The sequence below is a fragment of the Larimichthys crocea genome, chromosome XIII (genome assembly GCF_000972845.2).
Source record: "Larimichthys crocea isolate SSNF chromosome XIII, L_crocea_2.0, whole genome shotgun sequence".
Classification (NCBI taxonomy): domain Eukaryota; kingdom Metazoa; phylum Chordata; class Actinopteri; family Sciaenidae; genus Larimichthys; species Larimichthys crocea.
This window is the reverse complement of record NC_040023.1, coordinates 5835952-5857307: the sequence shown is the minus strand read 5'-3', so window position 1 is coordinate 5857307 and position 21356 is coordinate 5835952. Positions and strand designations below refer to the sequence as shown.

At 40.0% G+C, this 21356-nt stretch overlaps 1 protein-coding gene across 9 annotated transcripts in view; it reads left to right on the top strand.

Annotated features, from left to right (window-relative positions):
* thrb (thyroid hormone receptor beta) overlaps window positions 1-21356 on the top strand; it is a 104841-nt gene that overhangs the window by 55992 nt on the left and 27493 nt on the right. For 7 of the 9 annotated variants that reach the window (XM_019267940.2, XM_019267924.2, XM_019267909.2 and 4 more), the window contains one exon: window positions 10547-10613. The exons of the other annotated variants lie outside the window; for them this stretch is intronic. The gene's annotated coding sequence lies outside the window, so the exon portion shown is untranslated. The remainder of the gene's footprint in view (window positions 1-10546; window positions 10614-21356) is intronic. 9 annotated transcript variants of the gene reach the window in all.

Here is a 21356-nt window from a genome sequence, read left to right as displayed (position 1 = left end):
GAGTTTAGTCCATGAATCCACTTGGATAGTCTCAGTTTCAGAGACGTTTCAGGCTCACTGTGGAGAGGTTTGACCGATCTGAGCATCTGATTGTTGGCCATAGTGTGATGTCGGGCTGTGTTTTTCCAAAAGTTGGATCTGGCTCAACTTCCCCACCCCAGATCCTTGAACTTTTTGGCAGACACTCCTGCAGCCCACACCACCTCAGCCAAAGCGCACTATCCTAACTGAAATAAGTAGAAAAAAACCTGCGTTTTCGTAGCAGCGCTGCATTCTGTCTTTTGGTTTCACACAGGGTGAACAGCGGTCTCCTGGGTGAAAGTCTGGGTGTGTTTGACCCCTTCATCCACCCTAACCTTCCTCTATATACAGACTTCATCACTCATTACACAATGTCACCTTCACCTTCTTTGCCACCGTCATCGTTACTACAGCCACTGGAAATAACGGCCTGATAATAAACATTATAGTCCATGACAAGCTGCTTCCTACACAGCTGCTTTTCTGGTGAGGACAGGGCTGTATTAATTGATTCATTAAAAACATAATGAACAAGTTCATTGATACTGAAAATGATTGTTAATTACAGCCCCAGTCCTTTTTACAATTATACCTTTGTAGTTTAATTTAATTTCTGAAAGGCCCTCAGTTTGATTACATGCAGCTTTAATTAACCTTTTAAAAAGTCTGAACACACCGCTGGCTGGAACACACACATCAGCTCACGTGTCCGCATTTCACTCGCACTTCATCTCGGATACACAAACCGGGTGAAGAGGCTTCCTGAGGCCTTTTAAAAAAAAAAACAATATTGACACAAAACCAAATAACCTGATTCATCTTAAATCCCTCAGACGCAGCCGCACAACGGTGCAGAGCGGCGTTTTCCTACCGGTGTACTGATGCAGATCTAATGACATAAACAGTGAAAACGGAGAGAGCCGCTGCGTCAAACATCTTCATATATTTGTCAGAAAGAAATGTTAGTTGAATTCCTCCATCCTTCACTGATCCTGCCAGTATTTTCGTCTCCTTTGCCTCCCCTCCCTCCCTCCTTCTGTCCCTCCCTCCCTCCCTCCGTCTCTCTGCATCCTTTTCCCCTCTTTTTCTTTTTTTTCCCTTTTTTTTTTTCATTGTGAACAGCTTACTGCAGTATCCTTAAAGTCCCTGCATGTGTCCTGAGTTGTCCTCTCTTACCCAGAATGCACCGCAGCGATCTGGAGCTCTGTCGGCTCAGGATGGGCGCACACTTTTGATGTCGGGAGAAAGGAGGAGGAGGAGGAGGTGGAGGAGGGGAGGACAGGCAGACGCTATGATGCTGCTTTATATACTCCTTTCAATGGTTTCCCTCAGCGCCCACTGCTGTCATCAATTTGAAAAGGGCTTTTTTTTTTTTATTCACCCTCCCCTTTTTGCTTTTTTTTTTTTTTTTTTTTTTTTTTTTCATCCTGGGCACGAAATAGTGTCCATGAGGCTGAAAAAGAGGAGGGGGGGGGGGAAACACTCGGTATTGCTGCAAACTGAGTCTGCGAGCCGAGCCGGCGCATTGTCCTGATGTGACCCACACTCGCTCATACAGGCAAAGCAGCAACTGTTGAAGGGGAGGGGTGTGTGTGTGTGTGTGTGTGTGTGTGTGCGTAGCAGCCAAAGAGATACATGAAATTTTGATATTTTTTCTTTTATCTGCAGCATTCTAGTGTTATACATTATTTCCCACACGCTCTGTATGCTCACAATATTGACAATATGTGCATCTCCTACAGTGACACACATGAAATTTGACCTGTGCTTTTAATCTTTATAATATTCAACCTCACGATGTCACACATTTTTTTAGCAATAATTCATTTAGGGCCAACATGATTAGTCAGTTAATCGATTAGTGAATCAAGGATTAATCACCATTAATAATTTTTTTTTTTTGTTCCACCTTCTCAAATATGACAATTAACTGCTCGTCTCATTGTAAATTGAATTTCAACTAATGACTATTTTAATTGTTAATACAAGATTGCGATTTTGTCTTTTATTTATCAATTCATCATTTAAACAACAAACACAGTTGAGTAAAATACACACTACAAAGAAACAGACAATAACACACCCAATGTATTCTGTTTTATATTAAAGATTAAAAAATTGTTATAATAATTATATATATATATATATATATATATATATACTTTTTTTAATACAGATTTGTGATGTTATATATTTAATCCAAAGGCACAAACACAAACATAACTGACTGTACACATTCATTAAATTAAATTAAATGAACTCTGATGACTTCATAAATGTATTCCATGTTCCCTTGTCACTCCTCGTGTTTTTTTTCTGATATATCCCAGAGCGTGTTTCATATAGTTTTAATTAATAATAGTTTTTTTTTTTTTGTATCTCAGAGCAGTGACAAAGTATGAAGAGAATTAATCAGTGAATCCACTATCCCAGCTGACATGTCCATTTTTACTGTAGTACAATTTGCTGTACGTCAATGTGATCATGTAACATGTTGACATACTGTATTCAGACGGTTTATTCAGCACTTAGTATGAGTGTCTGCTACCTTTTGACTCATGTGGTTCCAGCTGTTTCCTCGGGCGCTGACAGCTCAGAGTGGTCCTTGACTCAGACTAATTATGTCAGTTACCTGCGCCCTCGCTTAATTTAGCCCCGCTCATATGAACAGAACGTTTTCACGTGCGGTGGTCCTCAATGATGAATAGTTTCCCTTCACCCACTTCCTGTAACACTGTTTAAAAAACGCCTCTGTCATCTTGAATCACCTTATTTCTCCACAAATAAACCTAAAACAGCCTTTTTAGTTTTTATTTCAGAAAGAGAAGTTTAGTTTTTTTGGTTCTGTCTTTTATATTTTAATGTGTATTTTCAAAGCAATTTCTTTTCATATTTGACTACTTTTATTTGTTCAGTGACACCGTTATACGCTCGGCTCAGTGGACGCTGGTACAGTTTGTGTGAATGTGATCTGCATTTTATCAAAGAAAAAGAAGAAAGTCGTTTCTCTTTGTGACTTGATAGAGGGAGCAAAAAAGTATAGCCTTGAGTATTTTATAATTTGTCAGCGATGTTTTTTTTTTTATTGCTCAGACTTCATTTAATATATTCACAAATCCTGTGCAGATGCCCAATTTGGGCAGGACCTGCCATATATATATAGATGTTTTTATTTTTTTTCAAGCCTGGGAACCAGCACCGAGCACGTCTTTCTTCTGCTGTGACAGATGAAAGACCCCCCCTCCTGTTCCTGTTCAGACACCTTTCTGGTTGCACCACTGGTTGCCCACATTTCTCCACCCACCATTACACCCAAGGCACGTGTGAGAACAGAAAGTTGTGTTTGGAAAGTTGTTCAAAAGAATCTTTTTACTGTCTACATTTGGGGGCTGCCCACTGTACCATGTGATGTCACTGATTGCCAGTCAGTCTGGGTTGTGTGTTGGTTTGAACAGTCTCTTGCTTTGTTTAATCTTCAGCTATGGTCAATAGTGATTATCAAAAAGATTTGTTTGTTTTTATTGACATAGCCCAGTCAAGTTTTAGTTGCCAGAAATGAATACTGCAGGAACATTTTTAAAAAAAGGTTCACAGTGTATCATCTCTAGACGTGCAGTGCTCCACGGTCAAGTTTTTAAAAATAAATATGCAATGTCCAGCTAGACTTTCAAAATAAAGCTTGTGTGGTTGACGTGAAATGTTCACACTTTAGTTAGGTTTAGGAACGCATTGTTGGGTACTTATCGTACATTAAATAATGTCAGGTTTTGCTCTTGGTTTCACACAGGACACGAACAGAGGGCTCTTGGGTGAAAGTCCTGTGTTTGTTTGACCCAACCACTCACCCCAAACATCTCCATACGTGGCCTGACTTCAACAGCACATCGTTACGATACAAAGTTTCACCCAAGCGTAAAGCATCTGACCAAGTGGCAGTATTTGCCGAGATGGGAATGAGAACAGACTGCCCATGACGGACACAAATGTTCATAAGAACAAATTTCATAAGAAAAATCTTGTGCCAGCCCTTTCTGTATATAGTAAGTTTAAAGTTTGACCTGCTCGTGGCACAATAGGAAAAGTCAGTAGGATTCATCCTCTGAGAACCATGAATCTCACCAAATTTCATGGCAATCCATCCAATAGTTGTTGAGTGTGGATTGGCTTGGTCACAGCACAAGTGTGGCTAAAAACAGTGAAGAAAAATCCAAAATTGTTGAATATTTTTTAGAGGAGGTGTTCATTTCAGTGAGGATCATGTTCACGTTGGGTTCACTTAAGGACTGTCAGCCTCCAGCTTTGTCTTGACCACCCTTGGAGTTCAGTTTCACTCCTGCCTTTATGTTCTTACTTTCACTTTTTTTCAACACACTGCACTGTTTCCTGATCCAATCTCCTTTGTGCTATTGAAGCTGGAATGAAATCCGCTGCTTTAAGGTTAATGTTGACACAAACAAAACACATCCTGCTGCTTCACATTAAAAGCTTCTGCTATAAAACAGCCACAATGCTGGTAGCCTTGGTCCTCGAGGTTAGAGACTGACTGCTAATATATATATAAGATATGGAGATGGCGTTTTAGCACTTTTACCCAGCAGCTGTAAACGTTGCACAGGAGGAATGGAAGATATCAGCCACAGTACAATGGTTATATAAGGAGCTGCAGGCACTTTGAAGTGTGGTAAAACTGAAAAACATCAGAGCAAGAAACACCTTTTATCGTGCCATTAACTATGAAAAGTTTGGAACCACGAATGTCCCAAATTTCATCTAATAGTTGTTGAGATATATCAGTCTCGATTGGCTTAGAGCCACATCACTAGTGTGGCTATAATATGGCAGTGAAAGAAATATGCTAAATTGTTGCATATGAACATAGCTCTTAGAGGAGGATCATGTTCACATTGGATTCCTTCAAGCATTGTCACCCTCCAACATTGTCTTGATGGTTGAAATCAATACCTAAACTACATGTACTGCTAATATCAGCAATCTATCACAGGATTGACACAAAATATCCAATATCCTCATAACTACAGACCCACACCCACCCGATTGGCTGTTCGGCCTCCATGAACCTCACCCACCAGGCGAACCTGCCAACCCACTAGGAGGCACCCCCATTGCCCAATGCTTTGCGAATCGTTCAGTGGTGATGAGTGATATACCCAGGAGTCTATTTTATTAATGTTGCATAGAGATACATGGCTCTCCCCAACTTGACCTTAAATATTTTGTGGTATTTTGTGTTTTTTTTGGTAAGAAATGCCTAAAAAAATATTACATTTTGGAAATTTTGGTTTCTTTATTGTCTGTGTGTCAAAAAATTCTCCAGAAAAGTAGTTTTGTGTCGAAACTTGCAATTTGCACATCGTTATGTCCCTAGTGCATTGCACTATTTCCTCATGGCTAAATGGTCATCTAGTTAAGACCCGACCGAGTGCTGGTGGTTCTCTCCACGTTCCCATGGTTTCCTTAAGTGCTCCATTTTCTTCCCACATCAAAACACGCGGTCGCTGTCCTTGACCGAGACCACCTTAGATCTGAACCGAGCATAAGGAGTTTCCATTTTTTCGGTCCCCATCAGAATCTATCACAGGATTGACACAAAATATCCAATATCCTCATAACTACAGACCCACACCCACCCGATTGGCTGTTCGGCCTCCATGAACCTCACCCACCAGGCGAACCTGCCAACCCACTAGGAGGCACCCCAGTTGCCCAATGCTTTGCGAATGGTTCAGTGGTGATGAGTGATATACCCAGGAGTCTATTCTATTAATGTTGCATAGAGATACATGGCTCTCCCCAACTTGGCCTTAAATATTTTGTGGTATTTTGTGTTTTTTTTGGTAAGAAGTGCCTAAAAAAATATTACATTTTGAAAATTTTGGTTTCTTTACTGTCTGTGTGGCAAAAAATTCTCCAGAAAAGTAGTTTTGTGTCGAAACTTGCAATAAAAAATTCTCCAGAAAAGTAGTTTTGTGTCGAAACTTGCAATTTGCATATCATTATGTCCCTAGTGCTTTGCACTATTTCCTCATGGCTAAATGGTCGTCTGGTTAAGACCCAACTGAGTGCTGGTGGTTCTCTCCACGTTCCCATGGTTTCCTTAAGTGCTCCATTTTCTTCCCACATCAAAACACGCGGTCGCTGTCCTTGACCGAGACCACCTTAGATCTGAACCGAGCATAAGGAGTTTCCATTTTTTCGGTCCCCATCAGAACCAAGGATCTTGAGTATCACCAAAGAAAATCCCCAAATAAACCTTGGATTTAAAAATAATCCTAATAATAATAATAATCCACCAGCAGTGGATTGGAATAGTCTTTAGATTGTGGCACAAAGCAGAGTTATATTCTGTCTTTTTGCGATGACACACAGAAAATAGACTATCCTCCATTTTACTTGTTTATAACACAAAAGAAGAACCTCTTGTATATGTTTTTACCCGGTTGAACAGAAGAGAGGGCATTTGAACATTTTATAACCTGTGGCACATATAGGCCACGTCTCCAAAAAAAACCCTGCAAAGGCAGATCAGTGGCCTGAAGCACAACAACAACAACACCAGCGTGCAAAAATACTGTTGTAAACAACTGGATGATAGAGGCGCCTCTCGCTGTAGAAGGAGGTGATCGGGGTGATCATCCCCTAAGCTACTCATATGAGCAGATTTAACACAAATACCACAGCATGAAAAACACTGGAATAATAGGACTATTTTGTTGTTTGCATTAATGTTTTTGACCTTAAGTACTTTTATAACCGGCCAGTACATTATTCAATCTTTAGGTACCGGATGTGTTTTCTCAGTTTATATATTCACTGCCTCAAGTTCAGAGTCGGTGAAGCAGCATCCAGTTTGAGTACTAATTCCTTGGAGTTAATAGTGAAGTAATTGGAGGCTAAGTACACAGTACTAATCACACTGGAAACATGAAGTAGGGAGCCGCAAGTTGGGATCAGAGGCACAAGAAAGCCTTGCATTCATTAAGTTTCCCACAGACCACTTGACACACCCCTGGAGGGAAATACTGAGGAGGAGCTGTGCCCTCTCCAGCCTTTACTTATATGTTTACAAGCCTTTACAGTCCAGCCTGTCGACAGTCATCCAGACATCTTCTCTAAGCCCAGACATGGACCCAGATGTCATTTTTTAATCTCGATTTTATTTCATATAGACCACTCATACTTTTAGCTCGCTGCATTCGGAAAAGATGAAGAAGACTAACGGCAAAAGTGGATGCTGAAAATGTGCGTCACATTGTCAAATATAACTCGTATCACCATGGAAACTGAGTAACAGAGTGTATCAGTGGGTGTTTTTTTTCACAACTCTGTCTCCCTCTCAGACACACGCACTTTTCTTTTCATCTCTCTCCTTGTGGTTTTTCCTCGCTAAAATACACATGCACACACACATTTCTGCCTGAATAATAACATCACAGCCCTGAATCACTTGTTTATAGAAAATATTTTTGAAATAGCTGCATTTTCGAGGGGTGAAAAGGAACCGTGAAATTGTGGCGAGTAAAGTTTGAATCAAGAAGATGGAAGGCATTAGATACTTTGCAACTCCAGTGTCGCTCTCATGTACTCTGTGTGCTTAGCAGATTTACCAAAAAGAATAATAATGAGCAATGTTGCAGTGTGATTTGAAACCACTGACCGAATAAAGAATCACTTCACCAGCTCATAGTGTGGTTGCTCTGGTCGCCACCATCTTGGTGCTCAAACAAGTGTACATGTAACGGCACCAAAGTGTCAATCAAAGAGGCCACGCTGTTATTACGCATAACTTTTAGCCCTAATATAATTTGAACAGGTGAGTTATAGAGAAATTCACCCTCATACAGTTGTCATGAACGTGGAAATTTGTTATAGAGACCAAAACAGTTTTTTGTACCAGGCTGTAAACATGTTTATTCCTGCTGTGAAATTTGACATTTTAATATGGGGACTTATGGAGATTGACTCATTCCTGGAGCCGATGTCAAGTGGCCGTTTGAGGAACTGCAGTTTTTCACTTCACTTCACAGCCTCAGAGGTTATACCGCTTGTTTGAAACTATTGTTGTGCATCCACAGTGTCTCCTCGATTAACGCTCTCCGAGTGGGTGTGAATTTTTGGGTGCAATATCTGTGTAGGCGGGCACTAGAAATAGTTTGTTATGTCACTTCAGTTTTAATAGGCCAGCTGTCGTAATAAGACACAGAGTGCTGAGGTCACAGGACTACCTGTTGATGTGAGTTGTGAGACAGTCGGGTTCATCTGTCGTCACCACATCTGGACCCGTGAAGGAGGGGCAGTTAACCCCTTCCTTTCAACCACAGTTCATGGACCACTTGGTTTCTTGTACAATAAGGGATTGTTGCACTAACTTTCAGTTTCACCTCCAAATAAAGTGCTTTAGATAATCGGACAAACTTGTTTACAATGAGCGATCAGGTGATCGCTCCTTTCCCAGTGGACTTCAGCAGTTCCCAAAGTGGCTGCCTCAGTGCTCTTGGGTGCCTTAGGAAGAGGCCAAAGTTGTAGTAAACAAATAAATACTTTGTGCTAAACAATTACAAATAATCTGGGGCTTTCATAGTCTACAGTACATAATATCATTAAAAGATTCAGACAATCTGAAGAAATCTCTCTATGCGAGAGACAAGGCCAAAATATTAATAATATTGAATGGTCTTGAACTTCTGGGCAACAGACGGCTATGCTTTTAAAAACAGATGCTGGGGTGGTCGGTAGCGTAGTGGGTTAAGCGGCCGCCCCGTGTGTGCAGGCTATAGTCCTCGCTGCAGCTGGCCCTGGTTCGAATCCCGCATGCAAAGAGAAAAAACTTACATAAACCAAATCCAGAAACAGCTCAAGCTCAGATTTTTGGGAAACAGGGTATATATGTATATAATTTATACAAACTACATTTTATTCATTCAATTAGACAGCTCAATGTATGATGGCTGAACAATATGTAAAAAAAAAAGTCATATTATGAGGGTAATCTTTGGTGCAATCTGTACTAAATAAGCACATTCGAGTCATCTCTATAGCACCACAATGCTTCATTTATAATAGTATGTGGGACGCGTTTCACCTTTATCAAATAAATTGCAGCTTATTGCAAAAAAAATTTCAGCCAAGGTTGCCCGTAATAGTGCAAGAAGGAGAGGCATTGTGAGGGGATGCCGATGTTCCACTGCTTTGTTGAAGTGATCCTTCCATGTTTCCACATCGCAGGCTGGTACAGCGCTATCGTAAATGATGCAAAAATAAGTAATAAAAGCGGATTTATGAGCAATGTAAAGTCGTGCGCTCGTGACATTGCCGAAGTGTTGGCGGGAGAGCAGGAAGAGTAAACCAGCCTCTGCAGATAAATGAATGCATGCAAATGAGGCCTGAAGAGAATATGAACCCAAACAAATATGTAAATTAGCATTACATACAAGTAGTACTTGATTATGTTGTACTGTCATGGATAGACAGCATTATTAAAACAATAATTCCCTTTCAGATGGAAGTTCAGTGTTACAGCTCCCCCCCTCCCTCCTTAGATGAGATGCACTTGCATGCATGCACACACTTGTTTGTGTGTGGACAAGTGTGTTAAAGAGTGCTACAGACGGAGCACGGAGGGAGGAAAAGCATTCCCATTAGAGCGCCCATTAAGTCTGATTACAAGTGATTACCGTCTGTCGGGGAGAAATGACCAGCCCTGTCCTGCCACTGAATTAATGACATAAACAAATGCTTTCTTTTCTCACTCTCATCATAATCAATCTGTTTTTTGTTGTTGTTTTGTTTTGTGTTTTTTTTGTTGCTCCTCCCCTGAGATCTCACCGTGAACTTTGCATGACTCATAACGATTCTCTTGGCCGACCACCAGACTTTAAGAGTCAAACTTGAGCAATTTGTTTCTGCTTTCCTGCACATGTTGTTTTATTTATGGCCGTTTCTCTCCCAAAATGCCGTTCTTCGCTTCAGGTTCTTACACACACACACGCATACACACACACAGAGATACATTGACTCAATTGACAGCCAACGGTCTAAAAGGGAAAAGAAGTTTATGCTGGGGTTTTCTCTGCCCTTAGTGCAGCGTGGGGGGAAGCATTTGTGGTCGTAACCACATGTGGAAACCACCAGAGGTTATTTTAAAGCAGCTGTGGGGGTTGCTTTGTTGAATGTTGCATGTAGGTCATCTTAGCCGGACGTAGTGTTGTGACTACATCCTGCCACACAGAACAAAAGGTGCTTAAAGTAACTTCACTGTGATGTATTTCATTTTACTTTAAATGACTAAAAAAAACAGAGCTCTCCCTGGATAATAGATGCTTCTAATGGCTTTGACCTCCATTTCAAACTTTAAAAACCCACCTCCAGTGCCCAAGGTCAGATTTTAATACCATGGCAACATTCTTGCATTCGTTTCTAGACATACTGGTGTACGTAGCTGGACTGTGATATTTCTGCTCATTAGTTTGACCGGGCTGTGTGTGTGTGTGTGTGTGTGTTTTTGTAGGTGTTTCTTTCGGGGAGCTCAGCAGCTCCTCAGCGCAGCCTGGAGTCAGACTTCACCACTTCCTCTGGTAAGACCTTCATGTTGCTCAATTCCACACAGCCAGAGTCCTGTAGCCTGCAGAATGCCAATACACTGTGTTTCTCTACGCTAGACCTTCCTGCTGTGACTAAGGCACACACACACACACACACACACACATAAACACACGTAAGCAGAAAATCAAACATCTAGCAGTTGCGAGTCGTGATGTAAATGTGATAAAGCTCTAATCTCGGCACTGATCCAGGCTAAATCATTGCCAGACTGGTGATCTGTCTATTTATGCTGCTTCTTGCCTTTGACAGCTGCAGAGGGGGGGGTGTCACAGGGCTAGGTGATGTGATTAAAATCAGCAGAATTTTAATAATATGAATATTTTTCCAATGTTGATATGACAAAGATCAAGTGTTCGGTGGAATAACGCGTGTTTAAGTGTTAAAGCAGACAAAATAAATCATCATCAAATCTGCAAGAAGCTCCAAAACTAAAGAATACAGCAGATAATCAGCTCTGTAGCTGCTCTCTTCAGGGAGGAATACTATATAGTAGAAAAAAAAAGGATTAGATTTATTCCTGTATGTGGACAATCTTGTTGAGTTTGGCATTATAGACGTTGCCATCTTGTTTTTTTGGGAGGCAGAAGTGAGGCAGCCGTCCTGGTCACAAACCTTCTTAGATTCCAGTGGAGCAGTTCACTGAAATATGTGTCTGAATGCCATAAATGCCATAACAGATTTTTTTTATTCATGTCTGATCAACATTTCCTGGTTTGACAGTTTCCGAGTGTTGTGAGTCGGGCTAAGAAAAGACTTATCAATCAGCATGCCCTGTTTTATTGTCACCGTCATTTTCAGAATTAACATGATTTACGTTGGTCATCATAAGAAACAAGACTTTGGAATATCTAAACTCATGAGGAAGCTTTTTATTGAGCTACTAAATCACTAATTTCCCTATTAGACTCCATAAAATACAATTATTATTGCAACCAATGAAGCTGCCCCCTGCTGGCCATTCAAAAAAAGAACCCAGACACTTCGCTGCTGGTTTCCACAGACCTGTGAATTACTTATGTATTGTACTGTCAATGCTCTGCACACGTGCTCAGACTTTAACGTCACCTCCTGGTCTGACATTCTTTAAATTGCTGCTTTTTATCTTAAAAATTAAGGTCATGTGGAGAGAAATGAAGGGGAGGAAATATCTATGCAGGCGTGTAGATAAGTGCTTCGTCTGACCCAGGATAACAGAGAGAGCAGCCCACCGGCAGTGAGCACTTAATAGCCATTATTGCAGAGTAACATACGGCAGGTTGAGAAAAAAAAAAATGAACCAGAATTTCTATTTAAGTGCACGTAAACACAACTGAACTGAAATCCAGAGGCGTTTTTTATTTCACTGTAACATTGTAGCACATAGCTGAAAATGATGGCATATCATACTGTAACATAACGTTATTTCATTTGTCAGTATGTCGGGTAAGTCTCATCTTTTGAGTCGCACAGTTTAACTATTTCTTTCAACCCATATAGGCTCGCAGATCAGATCAGCCTTAACCGCAGATATGCTCCGAGATATTGCTGAACAATGGCCATTCTATTCTCCGTACTGTACCTCGCTAACAGTTTGACTGTCACATGGGTGCATTAGAGCAGAATGTCGGCTATAAAAAGCTCTAAAAGCAATCGCTTCCCCCTATGGGCTTATTCTGTTATTCGCTGAGGGTAGTGAAACTCTTGCTGCACTCAGCTGTCACCTTTTTTTACTTACATCAAAACCTCACGGTGACCGAATGTCAACTGATTAAAAAAAAGAAACCAAGAAAAAATATATTTAAAATAAACAAGACGATTGTTTTGGCCATTAAAATAAAGACAGACGCTACGTTTAGCCCACTGCAGAGGCTTTTGTGAAGTCGTAAATTCAACTTGACAAACCTCGCGTCTTGTACAGTCAATCGCGTAGGAAGGAAATGCATGTGACAGCTTATTAAAAATGAAGACTAACAGAACTGGCCGTGTAGCTTAGAGCGAAAACAAAAAGGCTTCCCATCTGCACACATAAAACAGCAAAATGTGTTGGGGCTATAATGTAATGATGATAACTTAGACGCCAAACATCATTCATGGGTCTGCAGGTGATTGTTAGCTGCAGCTGTCAGCCATTTGTCATGACTGTGTTCTCACTGCTGCTCGTTATAGCCACGCATGGATTATTGGTCGTAATACTCCCGATGCATTATTTGGACCTGCTCAGCTCTCAGTCTCCTGTGAGGGATCATGCTCATGACTGTGTACAGTGTAACAGGAAGACTGTAGCATTTCTAAAACACACCGGATAGCCTCTGTGTATCAGCCATCCTTTTTGACATTGGCCTGTGTGCGTGCGTGCGTGTGTGTGTGTGTGTGTGTGTGTGTTTTCCTGGCAACCAGAGAAATTAATGTAATATGATAAGTGCACTGGAGACTCCAACACAAAATCATTCGCTTGATTCTTCTATTAGCTTGAATTCTTTAATGAAAACACCATCTGCTGTCCTTTTTTGCGATACCAGTTGCCATGATGATGAGCCTGTATCACGTTGCACAGTGTGATGCAGCTTAGTAAATTAAGTATTAGCGAGCGGAATGGTCAGCGGATCAAGATTGACTCTTATCTGAATGCCACCTCGAATAAGATGCATATTGGTCAAGGCTGTGAATATTGTTTACTGCCTGCTCATCAGTGTTGATTCATGATTCAAGCTGACGTTGCCCACAGTGAGATTACCACTGAAGACTGTTAGGAGGGCTGACATTTAGATTCAGATAAAGGCCCAGATGCCCTTTGTGGGAGTTTTCAAAACAAACAAGCCATAATTTTTTATTGCAGGTGATTGCAGCATTTACTGCTTTTGTTTTTTGCATATAATGCAGTACTGTTTGTTCAAGTGTGTGGTGTCCAAAGCCTTAAGGACACATTCAGTGGTTGAAGTCAGTAACAGCACTCCATAACAAGTAAAAGTAGTTAAACTTTCGCAGTAAAAAGTACATATGTTACTAGATTTTTACTGAAGCATGTGTACTCTGCTAGAAGTGCAGCTAGTTTTAACTACTTGATATACAGTTAGAATTTCTTGTGTATATTGTTAAAGTATCTCTGTATGATGATCTTTATGATGATAAAACAGATAAATCTGTGGGGCCGTAACATGATTAATGGGAAAAAGACAGGAAAAAGTTTTGACACCCAAAATCTGTTTTCATTTTTTGGAACCTTTTCTCTAAATCTTGCTTTTGTCTGAAATATCGGTTGGTGTTTTTATTTCTTTGGGCCTCAAGCAGGTATTTAAATGAAACCATGTGAGGAGTTTAGAAGTGAAATGTCTCTTCGATGAAACTGCGAACAACTCACAGACAACGTGACGACTGTTTTTTTCCGCCACGTTCTCGTCCAAGTTCGGCGAAAACATGTACTGCTTTGTCATGCCCCGCACGCACGCACAAGGTCTATAAACGGCGCCTCCTTAACACATGGTTAACCTTGTCAAACGACAGTTTGGTTACGTTTATGTAGCAAAACTGCGAGCTTAGCCTCAGAAAGAGATCATGGTTTGGGTTAAAATAAGTGACAAGTCATGCTGTCATTACAGTGGCAACGAGTCACGTGATCAAAGTTACATTTGTAACGCTATGTAACAAATAAGTCAATGTTGACCTTTGGTTACCACAGTCTTCTGGGTGAAAGTCCAGGGTTTCTTAAGTCATCCACCCACTTTAACCAACCTACTTACGTCACTCAGATGACGTGGATGGGTTATACTGCCTCTCTGAAAGCTCACGAAGCTACACTATTTGGCCAAAAGCATGTGGTCACCCAAACATTACACCCATTTCACTTCATATTAATGATATTATAAACTTTATTTTCTCAGTTTTCAGATTTTTCAGATCCGTATCTGACAACTTTCTGAGGAAGGCTACGCAAGATGACCAAAATCTCCCTTGTCGTAGGTCGCTTTGGAGAAAAGCCTCAGCTAAATGACTAAATGTAAATCTCTGTAAAAAGCTTCTGACTAATACAGCGTACACCAAGTCTGGACTTCATATCTATGATGTTTGTGTAGGCTAATGGTTTGATGTGTCGTCGATGATGGTGACACAGAAAAACCACATACAGACAAACACAAGAATTCCACCCCGGAGCCCACTGTCTGTGTCCAAGACTAAAAGTAAGTTACCTAGGCTATTTAAGTTAACTTATGTAATGTATTTTGAGGTGTATAATGTAACGTATTAAACGAGTAGTTCTCGTAGTACCTACCCAAAGTGTGACTATTTCACAATGTTAACCACACAAGCTTTATTTTATTTATAAAAGTCTGTTATTGACACCTTGACTGGGCAGAACAGAAAAGACGTTAGAGGAGTACCTACAACATCGTGAAGGATGCTGACCAAGCTGCGGTATCCGATGAGTTGAGAGTGTCGCGTATGATTAAGTTTTATTGCTCTGATGGGTTTAAGGTGACCTTACCAGCACAGCAGTGACTACATACTTGTGACCACATAGCGTGGGTGTTAAAATTTGAATTCACAATAGAAGGTTTTCAGTTCTGTGGCATCTGTAAAAGTTTAGCATGAAGATCTGAAAATGCTCTGGGGTTGAACTTCTGAATCACGGGAAACCCTTTTGTATGCATTGCATCATTTTGTGTTCTCCCCCTTTTAACTTAACTTCACGGTGCCTACAATAAGTAGAGCATTTACAAGAAACGGGTTCACTGAGAAGAGCTCAGATGTCAGAGCATGAACATGGTCATGGTTAGACCTTTGATCCAGTCATTCATATGCTTCCCCCCTCTCTCTCTCTCTCTCCCTTTCTCTCTTTCAATTTGACAGTTGCTGGTTTCCAGGATGCTCTCTGGTGATAGCTAAACAATGCATTACAGTCAGACAAATGCTCTTTGGTCTGGTTGGATGTTGACATAAATGTGCTTTTCATTAACTTTATGTCAGACTCAAAGAATGTTGACTTGGTTCAGGCTTCAGGCTTCTACCCTGATTTGATGGTTTGTTGTATTGCTGTGCTTCTCTCAAAGATCCGCTGCCCTCATTCGTGTTGGCAGACGTTTTTACAGGGGAGTGCTGACATTTGAAGAAAGCATGTAAAACTAACTAGTAACAGGTATATTAGAAATGCTCAGCTAAGTGCTGTGTATTTATACAATGATGTGGCAGAGCATCTGCAGTACACAAGCTGAATGCAGAGACGGATCAGATGTTTTGTGGAAGAAATACTGAGACTTTGTTCAGTCTCATTATACTGTAGGTATCAAGAACTGGTTAGCAGTAATCAGTTAATCTGTTCTTTGGATGTTAGCAATGAGGAAAAGTACAGCATGTACCCCATTAGGGGCCTGTTTCCTGTTTCCTGCCTTACCCCAGGCCTCTGAGTGTTTTCTTGTGGGTTATTTCACCATGCTATTTTTGTGTTAGCTACTGTCTGTGCCGCTGCATACAGTGTGTGTCCATATTAAGCTTGTGGTTTTGCTTTCATTTAAATATGTAACGATGCTTGTTAACAATCCACTTTTCTTATTACCGTGGATAAAATAATGTCATACGGAACGAAAGGCATAGGGTTTGCTTTCATGCTGTCATCGCTGTCGTTCTGTCCAACGTTACAGTCGAACTGAAAGCAATTCTTAGAAATCTCTAAATCAAATTTTTTTGTTGACAAGTCATGCTGGAGGAAAGTAGGTGTTGCAGCGCTAGAATTTCCCTTCAAAAAGTCAGCTCATTAGTGAAACTGTATCATAAAAAAAATATTTTCTCTGGAAGTTCTCTTACGAATTCTTCTTAAAATCACAGCAGCCAAATTTTAACATAAGCCACATCGTGGGAATATTCTTAAATAAGCATGGCTTCATAATTACATGTTTTTGTGCTCTCTAAGGTAACAAAAACATAATGATTCTTACTGGGAAAATCCACCGGGCCCGTCCACGGTGCGCTGCATGATTGGTCACGTATTTGGTCCGTCCTGGGAGCGTTTCAGAAGCGAGCGTTTAGCCCGCAAGACTTTGTTTACTTGCTCAGATTTGGACATTTTCCTAGTGTATCTTCTTCTAAACATGCTTCTACATGTGTAAATATGTTACAAAGTTAATTAGTTTAGCTTTTGTCTGTTTTTGGTGTCGTGCCAGAAAGTGATTTCAGAATCTGATTTCTGGCCTTGAGCAGTAGCGCAAAAATGTCTGCTTTTCTCTGGTTTAAATGGTCGTAATATGCAGATACACACAACTGTATTAAAATGTAATTATAGCAAGGGCATGTGTCCTCGAAAGTTTAACATTTGTCCCGTCTCGTCTCGTCTCGTCTTCTCCCGCTTATCCGTTTGAGTCGGGTCGTGGGGGCAGCAGCTTCAGCAGGGACATAACATTTGTTGTTATGTAATTATTACAACTGTGAAGTGTATTTTGTAGCAAAATCAAACATGGCAATTATGTGATAGACATGTCTCGATGTGCTTGGTATGTCTGATGACTTTGTTTAGCCATGTCTTTAAAAATTAGACTATTATGAATATGATTTATTGGTGGGTTTTCAATAAAGATGAATAACTTTTGCAATGATCCTCGTGACTCTGCACTGTTTTTTTTATCTGATCTGGGTTCTACATGGCATTTGCTTCCCATGTTTGGATGTGTTTTGCAGTTTTCACCTGTCAAAAACTGATTGAAGGGGTAGTATAGTTACTGAGAGGTTATTTCTGCCTAAATATGACTTGATCTCATTCATGAGCTTCATAATGTAAAGATCTGAGCTCACAGGACAGCTTGAAATTCTTTTAAAGGACCATTACAACACAAAATGGGTCTTTTCACCTGCCAAAAATTGATTGAAGGCTAAATATACTTATACCTAATATAGTATACTTCTGCCTAAATATGACAAAAATCAGATTCTGGCAGACGATCACTTTTTGGCACGACACCGGCAGTTTGCACAGGGTATATCCACCGGATTCTCTTTGCTTTTTCTGTCTGCGATGACGCAACACTCACGCAACATGCCGTGGACGGGCCCGGTGGATTTTGGGGGTTATTTTCCGATGATTAGCAGTGGAATTGGTGCTAAAAATTGTATTATAACATGATTAGCAGTGGAATTGGTGCTAAAAATTGTATTATAACACATGGAAATGAAGACCAAAGTTATGAAAACATATATGCCATGGACATGTTTTTACATAATAATACAGCTTACAGATTTAACAAGTATCATTGTAGTCCATGAATATATGTCTATTACAAACTAACTTAGCTAAGCTTAACTTATCAATCAAATACTTTTCAAGTGCAGTCAGGACGAGGCTGAGTAATACAGGGCGTGCTGAAATGTTTATGCTTCTACTCTTTGTTTTGGAATGCATTAAACATAGTGTTCTTGCAACTTGTCTTGCAGGATGTGGTAGCTCTTGCGGTAGAGGGATTATCTCAGTGTAGAGAAGGAAGTGCTCACCCGCAGCCTACAGAGTGCTGTTAAAACACACCCACAAGACAGTGCATGCACACATGAGCGAAACCTGACTTCCAAGCAGTCTCTCTAGTTATTGTAGTTGTAAAATGTGAGGGTGAAAATGGTTAAGGGTTTCACTTTTGGACTGCAGATCAAACGTTTTCTCATTTGACTCCATTTGTGGCTGAAATTAGTGTGACAACCAGCTATAACTCAAAAGCTGCTGCCAGTGCGAGTTCAAACTTGATGAGTTTGGCGACCCCTATAGTCTACCCTAGAATCAGCCAAGTCAAATCAAAGCAAAACAAATCAGCTGTCAGCAAAAAACCATCTGAAACAATCATTAGTTGGCATTTAGTCGATTGTTTCAGTAATAAAGTCTTGGTTTTCTTATAATGAAAATCTGCCTGTTTTAAATTAATCTGTTTCACTCATCTGTTTCCAATATACAGTAAATCTGCCTTTTTTAAAATATTTCAGTCCAGTTGGATTTCTTTATACAAGTGAAGTAAATCTGCTTTGTTTTGTCTTGTTTTAAGCCGCTGGCATTCAACACAGAAAAAAGTCTTTATCAGAAACAAGTAAAATGATTTCACCCCAAAAGAAACACCGAAAAACTCAAGATAAATATAGGATTAAATGAAATTCTGGTTTAATTGGCTGGCCACACTCACATTGGTATGCTTAGTTGGTTCATCATTTTATTTTGCTGTGGCATCCCAGGGTTCGAATCCGACCTGTGGCAATAGCCCACATTCCTGTCACTCTTCAGCTAGCAAATAAAATAAATAATAAAGCAGAATAAAGCTTGAAAAGGCTTAAATAATCATAATAATAAAAAAAGTACAACAACAAATTTGATCTAGTGAAAAGTAGTCAGTGTGTGCTTCATGGATATATAAAGAGTTCCCAGTGGTTCAATTGCCACTATTATAAAAGACACATCAAACGCAAACAAGATCAATTGTTACTCAGTTATTATAAGATTAATAATGACTAATGTGTTGTGGTTTTCTAATGAAGGTTTGCTATTTGTAAACAGTTCCCAGAGCCTTGAAAGTTATTTTATTGTGCTTGACATTATCACAATGCAAAGTCGATGTCCTAGGACTTGACCTATCGTGGGACAGAGTGGGTAGGAATGGGGTTATGCATTGGGAAATACCATTTCCATAAAATAAATAGCTGTCAAAGTCATTTTATGCAGACTTTGTTGCTCTGTAACAATGTCTCCTAACTTCTTCCTTTGCTGCTGCAACTCAAACATAAACATGTTGTCTGAAATGATGGGCTAATGCTGCTGCTGGATGGATGGTGTGGTTCCACCTAACAGCTTTAAGTAATGTAATTGACCATAAGTGCTTAGTCTACGTTGTATAGAGACAACATAGTGTTGGCAATGGTGGGGGAAGCATTATTTATTTACAAAAATAAAGTCCTGCATTTAAAATTCTGGTATCATCTATCTGGTATCATAAAATCCAAGTCCCTCAATACATTTATAAGTACAGTGAGTAAGTATCGGGAGCAGATCATTGACTGTTTATAAAGATGGACGCCATGATAGCTCCCCAAAAGTAAAGCCAAAACATCTTGATCGCCCCCTGGTGGCTGGCTGGAGTGTAGGTCAACCCCACCTCCTCCATATTAGCAGATGGGACATGGTATATTCAAATATATTTTTCCCAAAGATTGTTTCTGTCGTTTTAGGAAGTTCCTATCGTGCTGATGTTTGTTCAAGTGTGAGTTTATTAAAAAAAACAATAGAAAGTTGCAGATGTTTACCATCTTTTACATCTTTTAATAGCTACAGGAGATGTGAGGCAGAGCCTCTTCTTATTGTCATTCCCTGTTTGGCAAAGAAGTGCCTTAAGGCCTACTGATTATGCTAATAACATGTTACTCAGTCATCATCTATAATTTTCTTGTTCGGTAAGGTCTCTGAAAAAACTCTTATCCAAGAGTTGTTGGACTTTCGAAAACATTTCTGTATTCTTGTCCTAAATCTTTGCTTTTGATTTCTCTTTAACTGGATATATTTGTCATAAATCAAACTGTTGAATAACACCTGTTTACGAGGAGGTGCACACTCTTGAGATCTGATCATTATCAAAAAATCAACACCCCTATAATTTGTCATACAAGGCTGTCTGTTCTGCTTCATTGAATTTGCACAAAAAATGTTACCGCCGGGTAAAAAAAAGAAGAAGAATGCAATTCCACAAAACTTCAAGTCCCGCTGCTGGAAATCTGCAGACAAAACATAACAAATTTAGCCAGTCAGTAGATGTACTGAAAAGTATTAATATACCTCCCGATGACGGAGCAGAGCAGAGCTGTGCTGTGACACAAATAACGAAGGTGTCCTTTTTAAAGCAAAGCGGCCCATGACTAATGTGAGAGACGGTCATCAAGGAGATGTTGCAGTCACCAAGATATTAGATGGTATGATATTATAGCCTACAGTAGGTGATGTTACACTGTTGGTGCAACAGAGGATGATAGAAGCGAAAGGATAAAGACCTCGAGGCAGCTGTCAACAAAGTTTCAGTGCCGAAATCTGCCAATAAAACACATCATAAAACACCTCTCATTAAACTGTCAGCCATGATAATGAGGCTGTGGCCGAACACTTCATTTAAAAGTTAAAAACAGTTCATTTAGACTCAGGCGTCGTTATTTGTCAAATGTTTTTTTTCCCTCTGTGAAAAAAAAGATGTTTATGACTCTTATGACAGCTCCGAACCACTCGTGAATTTGTGAATACCACAAATGTTCTAAAATCACCCATATGTGATACTTAGGAATGGATTTTGAGGCATAATTAATGTTTAATGTATTTTTAGAGAGCCAAATCTGCCGTCTGATCTTGAAGCATTGATGCTTGCTATAATCTTATACATGCAGAAGTTGTACGTTGTATTTTGGTTATCTTGTAACATTTCTGAGCAGCTACTTTTTTTTAAAAAATTGAACATGGTTTCTTAAGATCCTTAAAAGGTCCTTGAATTTATATGTTGTTGTGTTGTTGTTGTTGTGTACAAGAAATGGAAGTTCCACTAATATATCTTTATCTTAATATTAGTAAATGGGCTACGTCCGCTAGTTCTCGCATTGCGTTTACCTTGATCCGTGTCTCAACCTATACCGTGTTGGGTCCTTGACAAGAAAAGCAGCTGTATCTGGTTGTGGTGTTGAAGCAAAGCCAGCTTGATGGCTGCAGTACATTAGCTCATACTAATACACACACACACACAAACACACACACC